Source organism: Trachypithecus francoisi, unplaced genomic scaffold (genome assembly GCF_009764315.1).
Source record: "Trachypithecus francoisi isolate TF-2019V2 unplaced genomic scaffold, Tfra_2.0 Lachesis_group6, whole genome shotgun sequence".
Classification (NCBI taxonomy): Eukaryota; Metazoa; Chordata; class Mammalia; order Primates; family Cercopithecidae; genus Trachypithecus; species Trachypithecus francoisi.
In genome coordinates, this window is record NW_022681471.1 from 89521026 (window position 1) to 89529734 (window position 8709).

The following is an 8709-nucleotide window of genomic DNA, read 5'->3' on the forward strand; positions in this document are numbered from 1 at the left end:
TTTTTTTCAAGAGAATTAAATCGTTTATTGATTACACATGATAATGGATGATACACAAGCTTCATTCCCATCTATAATTTTATCTGGTACCATTATTCAATTTAGATATATTGCATAGGATGTGCCAACAATCACTTTTATAACCAATAATTCCATGATTTTGCTTGGGTAATCCCTTTTAATGGTGAACTTCAGGTCACAACAGTAACTATCAGTTCAACTATACCAAGGTTTCCAAAGACAATGGCTTCTCCACCCAAGCAGGTTGTATATAAATTCCAAATAGAACCTGGCATCACCCTGAAGGAATTCTAACTTCACACTGTCGGGGAAATTTACCAAGATGGCTTCAGAGTAGACTAACTTTACACAGCACATTTAAAAAGACATTTATTCAGCGTCACGATCAGACTATTACATTTAGCAATCAACAGCATGGGTGCAAAAAAAAAAAAATCTACATTAAAACCCTTTGTTGGAATGTTTTACACTTTCCACAGAACAGAAACTAAAATAACCTGTTATACAATTAGTCACAAATACAGTCCTCGAGTTTTTTGCCCATACACATGAGTATTTGTCTAAAACATGTCTTCTTTGTAGCAGCTAGGCCCTGCCACCACTGGGCTTGGCTGAGTTCACAAATCTGTTGTAACCTGTAGCTTCCCTGTCACTTCTCTGGCTCTCCTCTCCTGCTAAGCTTTGTTTCCTAATTAAAATCTTCTGCCACTGCCATAGCTACTGCTGCTGCTGGAACCGCCATGGCCACCTTGATTTCGTGGTTTTGCAAAGTATTGGCCTCCACCGCCATAGGGGCCAGAGCTTCTGCCTCCAAAATTTCCTCCCTTCATGGGTCCAAAATTTGAAGACTGATTGTTGTAATTGCCAATATCATTGTAGCTTCCACCACCTCCTAAATTGCTTCCATCATTACCAAATCCATTATAGCCATCCCCACTGCCACCATATCCACCACCACCACGGCTGCCACCAAGCCACCACGACCACTGAAGTTTCCTCCACGACCGAAGTTGTCAGTCCCACCAAAACCACCTCCACAACCACCACCAAAGTTTCCAGAACCACTTCGACCTCTTTGGCTGGATGAAGCACTAGCCATCTCTTGCTTTGACAGAGCTTTCCTAACTTCACAGTTGTGGCCATTCACAGGATGGTATTTCTGAATGACAGTCTTATCCACGGAGTCATGGTCATCAAAGGTTACAAAGGCAAAGCCCCTTTTCTTGCCACTGCCTCAGTCAGTCATGATTTCAATCACTTCAATTTTCCCATACTGTTCAAAATAATCTCTTAAGTGATGTTCTTCAGTGTCTTCTTTACTGCCACCAACAAATATCTTTTTCACAGTTAAGTGGGCATCTGGTCTTTGAGAATCTTCTCTTGAGACAGTTCTCTTTGGTTCCACAACTCTTCCGTCCACCTTGTGTGGCCTTGCATTCATAGCTGCATCCACCTCCTCCACAGTGGCGTATGTGACAAACCCAAAGCCCCTGGAACGCTTGGTGTTTGGATCTCTCATTACCACACAGTCCGTGAGCATTCCCCATTGCTCAAAATGGCTCCTCAGGCTCTCATCGGTTGTTTCAAAGCTCAACCCTCCAATGAAGAGCTTCCTCAGCTGTTCGGGCTCTTTAGGAGACTCTGACTTAGACATGACGGCAGGGAGAAGAGAGACTTTAACGATGCTTCTCTGGCGGCGTCCACGGGCAGAAAGGGATTAACATTTATATTTTAACATTTGTTCCAAAAGTGTTTGTAATTGTTCATTTGAGTTTTTATGGTAGCAGACTTAAAGGCTTTGCTGGATAATTCCAACACCTATATCTTTTTGTCCTTGGCTGTTGTCTTTTGCCATGCAAGTTGAGATGTCAATGGTTCTTCGTATGCCTAGTAATTCTGGAGTATATCTTGGATGGACATTATAAAATTGTAGATCTGGTTTAAATTTTATGGAAAATGTATGTTTGCTTTTGCAATCAATTTGATTAGGTTCAGGACACAGGTTTCCATCTGCCTTCCGTGGGCTGAGGGTTCAACCTCAGTTTTCTAAGCCTTTGCAGTGCTATCTGGATCTGTCTGCTGTGTATGTCATGAAATGGTCAGTCTAGAACCCAGATGGGTGTCTGTCAGCTCAGTTCTCAAATTCTTTAGTATGCTAATTAGGATCTAGATCAACACACGTACAGGTTGAGGATACACACCAAAGAGCACATTAAAAAAACTTTATGGGGTTACTTTCCCAAGCTCCTACTTCTCCACATTCTCCCCAGTACTCCCCAGTTCCTAGTACTTCCATTTCAGCCCACTAGTCAGAAACTGTTCATGTCTGCAATTGTGCCACGTCTGGAGATAATCATGGGAGAACAGAAAGAGAAAAAAATCAACAGAATGTGTTTTGCTCTCTGGGGCCCATCTCTACCTCAAATAAAGATCATGGGTCCATTCCCTGAGAGTACTGGTTTTCGAAGGCTCCCATTGCTATCATTGTTGCTGATGCTGTATGATTGCCTGAGGGTTGGGATGTGAAGGAAGAGAGAAATAAAAAGATGGGGATTTCCACCTCCCCAACCTCAAGCTTCAGGAATTCCTTCTCTCACTTCTCAAGCCAGAACTAGAAAGCTTCTTCTGGAGCTTTCTCTCTGTACCATAGTGCTCCCTTCAACGTTTCTGACTGGATTAAGTTGCCAGAGAAAAAAATGTGGGAAACTCGCCATGAGTTTGTTGCTTCTTCACATTCTGGTGTTCTCCAGTCTGCTTGCTGCTATTTACTTTTCAGAATTCTCAAATAGCTGTGCCATGCATTCTTTCTGGATTTTATGATAGTGTTCAGTGGGAAACAAAGGGTAACAGATGCTTAAATATCTTACCCAGAACTGTAATCCTAAAATTGAATTTTAAATAAATCTTTCTGGTGCTTGTATGGAAGGTGAATTTGAAAGGAACAAGATTGAAGATAGGGAGATCACGTAGGAAACTACCACAGTAATCCAAGCAGTAGAATGAGATCTCAAACCTGGGTAGCAGTAGGAGAGATTCTCTATGATGAGAATGCCAATCCAAGAAATATTTGGGAGGTAAAATCAGCAAGACTTAATGATGGCACCCTCTTAGAAGGCCATAATTGAAACATGGAAGTCTACAACATAAGTGGTCAGCCTTTAAGTTAGGAATTGAAGGTAAAAAATCAGTATGATTGAATAAGAGATTATTAGGGAGGGAAAAGAGAGCCCAGATGAACTCCTGAGTGTCTGGTTTGGGTGACTAAGTGGATGGTGATCGAGATACAGAATATAAAAGATAGAACCATGTTAGCAGAAAGAAAAAATTCACTTTTGGACATGTTCAGTTTGAGGCAACTGTCTGACGTTCCGGTAGACATGGCCAACAGAAGACAAATATAAGCCTGAACCTAGGACCACAGGTTTGAGCTGGAGACCAAGCCTCAAAAGTTAATGGCTTGGTGGTACTTGAAACTATGGGAGTAGCTGAGATCACTCAAGGAGATAAATCAGAGAGCCAAAGCTGGAAACCAACAGAACACCAAATTTTGAGGGCAGATGGTACAAAAACAGCCTACAGAGAAGATAGAAAAGGTCAGAAAGATGAGAGAACTAGAAAAACCTAATGGCCCAGAAACCAAGAGGCTAGAGAGTGCCAAAAGGAATGAAAAGACACCAGTGTCAAAGGTAGCAAAAGGGTTCCAGTAAGATAAAGCTCAAAACTGTCGACTAGATTTGCAAACCAGAAAATCATCAATGTTTCCGCTAAAGGCCCATCAATGAAGTGCTAGGGGACAAAAGCTACATTACAATGGGTTAAAGGACTGAATGGAACATGAGTTAAGTAGAAACAGTGAGTCAGTGTACTTAAAAAGAAGTTCAGTACAAAAAAGAGATGAACTGGACAGCAGGTGGGAGGTGAATGCAGATAAAGAGTTTTATTGTGGCCGGGCACAGTGGCTCACGCCTGTAATCCCAGCACTTTGGGAGCCTGAGGTGGGTGGATCACCTGAGGTCAGGAGTTTGAGACCAGCCTGGCCAACATGGGGAAACCCCGTCTCTACTAAAAATACGAAGAAAAAAAAAAAAAAAAAACATTAGCTGGGTGTAGTGGCATGCACCTGTAATCCCAGCTACTCAGGAAGTTGAGGCAAGAGAATCGCTTGAACCCAGGAGGTGGAGGTTGCAGTGAGCTGAGATCGTGCCACCGCACTCCAGCCTGGGTGACAGAGTAGGACTCCACCTTGAAAAAACTAAAAGGTTTTATTTATTTTTTGCTTTTCATTTTGTATGCATGTGGCAAGAGTGTCTTGAGCATGTTTTTAAGCTAGAAACGGAGATTACAAAAGAGGAAGAGGATGAAAGTACAGGAAATGGTGGCAGGGAAAAGCAAGGGAAGGGCTAAGACGAGGGAGAAAAATTGATGGAGAGAAGTCCCAATGTAGTTGAGTTGCTTTGAACAACAGGTGGGTCAGTCCAACCTTTAAAACCGAAAATAAAGATACTTGAGATAGGTGAAGAGGGAAATATGTCTGTGGGGAATGAAGTAGGAAACTGAAATTGATTCAAGACTGATGGCTCAATCAAAAAATACTTAGTATATACTTAGGAAAAGAAGTACAAAACTTATATACTGAAAACTACAAAAAACTGTTGAAACGAACTAAACATGACCCAAATAAAAGGAAAGATATCCATGTTCATAGACAGGAAGATTTAAGATGGTTAAGATGAAAATACTCCCCAAATTGACCTATGAGTTAAATGTAAGCCCTATCACAATCCCAGTGGACTTCTTTTCAGAAACTGACATGTTGATGCTAAAATTCATATGGAAATGCAAGGGACCCAGAATAGCCAAAATAAACTTGAAAAGGACCAAAAAATTGGAGGACTCATATCTTTTTTTAATTTTAAAACTTACTACAAAGCTACAGCAATATAATTTTTATTTGTCATTATTTTTAATCTTTGAAAAATTACAGTACTAGCATAAGGCTAGATATCACATAAGTAAATGGAATAAAACTGAGAATCCAGAAATAAGCTCTCATATTTAATTTTCAACAAGGGTATCAAAATAATTATGTGGGGAAAACATAGTTTTTTTCAACAAATAGTGCTGAAGCAACCAAATATCCATATGCAAAAGAATGAAGTTGGAATCCTACATACCATATACAAAAATTAACTTAAAATGAATTTAAAACCTAAACATAAGAGCTAAACCTATACAATTCTTAGAATAAAACAGGGATCGGTCGGGCGCGGTGGCTCAAGCCTGTAATCCCAGCACTTTGGGAGGCCGAGACGGGCGGATCACGAGGTCAGGAGATCGAGACCATCCTGGCTAACACGGTGAAACCCTGTCTCTACTAAAAAAAAAATACAAAAACTAGCCGGGCGAGGTGGCGGGCGCCTGTAGTCCCAGCTACTCGGGAGGCTGAGGCAGGAGAATGGCGTAAACCCGGGAGGCGGAGCTTGCAGTGAGCCAAGATCCGGCCACTGCACTCCAGCCTGAGCGAAAGAGCTAGACTCCGTCTCAAAAAAAAAAAAAAAAAAAAAAAAAAGAATAAAACAGGGATAAATCTTCAAGACCTTGGATCAGGTGATGGTTTCTTAGCTATGACACCAAAAGTAAAAACATTTAAAAATGGATAAACTGAACTTCATCAAAATTTGAAACTTATATGCTTTAAATAACACTATGAAGAAGGTAAAATTTTCAAGACAATTGGTATAATCAAATATTGCCAAATCATATATATGACCCAGAATATATATTAAAAAACTCTTACCACTCAATAATGAAGAGACAAATAACCCAATTAAAAATGTGCAAACAGGAGCTTGAGACCAGCCTGGGCAACACAGCAAGACCTCATCTCTACTAAAAATAAAAATTAAAAAATTTAGTTGGATGTGGTCGCAAGTGACTATAGTCCCAGCTACTCAGAAGAATGAGGTAAGAAAATTCCTTGAGCCAAGGAGATTGAGGCTGCAGTGAGTCATGTTTGTGCCATTGCACTCCAGCCTGGGCAACAGAGAAAGACTGTTTCAAAAAATATATATATGGGCAAAGGATTTGAATAGATATTTCTCTAAAAAGGATACACAAATGGCCAATATGCACATTAGAATATGCTCAACATAATTAGCCATCAGGGAAATGTAAATCAAAATCACAAGATATCACTTTACACCCACTAGGAGGGCTATAGTAAAAATATAATAACAAGTGTCAGAGAGGGTGTGGAGAAACTGGAATCCTCACATACTGTTTATGGGAATGTAAAATGGTGCAGCCACTTTGGAAAAGTATGGAGGTTTCTCAAGTTAAACATAGAGTTATCACATGATCCAGCAATTCTACTCCCAAGTATATACCTGAGAGAAATGGAAACTGAGGCCCACACACTTATACATGAATGTTCATAGCAGAATTATTCCCAATAGCCGCCAAATTTCTACCAACTGATGACTGGGTAAACACAATGTGTATATATATCCATACAATGGTATATTACTCAGCAATAAAAGGAAATACTGATATATGCTACGACATGCATGAACCTTGAAAACATTGCTATGTGAAAGAAGCCAGACACAAAGGCCACATATTGTATGATTAAATTTATATGAAACATCCAGAATAGGCAAACTGATAGAGACAGAAAGTAAATTTGTGGTTGCCTAGGGCTCATGGGGTGTGGGGAAAGGAGATTGATTGCTAATAGGTTGGAGGTTTAATTTGAGGGGTGATGAAAATGTTCTAAAATTAGATTGTGGTGATGATTACAAAACAGTTAGGTTTTTTGTTTTTTTGAGACAGAATCTGGCTCTGTCACCCAGACTGGAGTGCAGTGGCACAATCTCAGCTCACTGCAGCCTCTGCCTCCTGGGTTCAAGCGGCCTCCACCTCCTGGGTTCTCCTGCCTCAGCCTCCTGAGTAGCTGGGATTACAGGCATGCACCACCATACCTGGCTAATTTTTGTATTTTTAGTAAAGACGAGGTTTCACCATGTTGGCCAGGCCTCCTGACCTCAAGTGATCTGCCCGCCTCAGCCTCCCAACATGCTGGGATTACAGGCATGAGCCACCGTGCCCAACCATAAAACTGAATATACCGAAAACTTGAATTACACACTTTTAAATTTTTTTAAATATTTTTAAATTTTTTGTAGAAACAGGGTTTTACTATGTCGCCCAGGCTGATCTTGAACTCCTGGGTCCAAGCAATCCTCCTACCTCAGTCTCCCAAAGTGTTGGGATTACAGGCATGAGGCACCATGCCCAGCCTGAATTATACACTTTAAGTGGGTGAATCATATGGTATGTGTAAACCCTGAAGACTCGTCCAAAAAGCTCCTAGATCTGATAAATGAATTCAGTAAAGTTTCAGTATACAAAATAAACGTACACAAATCAACAGCACTGCTGTACACCAACAACGACCACGCTGAGAATCAAATCAAGAACTCAATCCCTTTTACAACAGCTGCAAAAAATAAAAATAAAATACTTAGGAATATATTTAACAACCATACTGCCAAAAGCAACCTACGGATTCTATGCAATTCCCATCAAAATACCACCATCACTCTTCACAGGACTAGAAAATACAATCCTAAAATTCATATAGAACCAAAAAAGAGCCCACAGAGCCAAAGCAAGATGTTCAAAAAGAACAAATCTGAAGCATCGTATTACTCGACTTCAAACCATACCATAAGGGTATAGTTACCAAAACAGGATGCTACTGGTATAAAAATGGGCACATAGACCAATGGAACAGAATAGAGAACCCAGAAATAAAGCCAAATATGTAGAGCCAACTGATCTTCAACAAAGCAAACAAAAACAAAGTGGGGAAAGGACGCCCTACTCAACAAATGGTGTTGGGATAATTGGCAAGCCACATGTAGAAGAATAAAACTAGATCCTCATATCTCACCTTATACAAAAATCATCTCACGATGAATCAGAGACTTACATCTAAGACCTGAAACCATAAAAATTCTAGAAGTTAACATTGGGAAAAACTCTTCTAGACGTTGCTTAGGCAAATAATTCATGACCAAGAACCAAAAAGCAAATGCAACAAAAACAAAAATAAATAAATGGGACCTAATTAAACTAAAAAGCTACTGCACAGCAAAAGAAATAATCAGCAGAGTAAACAGACAACCCATAGAGTGGGAAAAAATATTCACAAACTACGCATCTGACAAAGAACTAATATCCAGAATCTACAAGGAACTCAAATCAGCAAGAAAAAACAACCCCATCAAAAAGTAGGCAAAGGACACGAATAGACAATTCTCAAAGAAGATATACAAATGGCTAACAAACACATGGAAAAATGTTCAACATTGCTAATTATCAGGGAAATACAAATTAAAATCACAATGAGATGCCACCTTACTCCAAAAAAGTCAAAAAATAATAGATGCTGGTGTGGATGTGATGAAAAAGGAACACCTTTACACTGCTGGTGGGAATGTAAACTAGAACAACCACTATGGAAAACAGTATGGAGATTTCTTAAAGAAATAAAAGTAGAACTAACATTTAATTCAGTGATCTCACTACTGGGTATGCACGCAAAGGAAAATAAGTCATTATATGAAAAAGACACTTGCACACGCATGTTTATAGCAGCATAATTCACAATTGCAAAAATATGGA

General features: G+C 39.8%; 1 pseudogene across 1 annotated transcript; it reads right to left on the bottom strand.

Moving 5' to 3' along the window:
- On the bottom strand, positions 1-1735 carry LOC117077902 (annotated as a pseudogene). The gene has a single exon (XR_004434862.1). The product of XR_004434862.1 is annotated as a heterogeneous nuclear ribonucleoprotein A1-like (transcript).
- Between the last annotated feature and the right edge of the window lie 6974 nt (positions 1736-8709).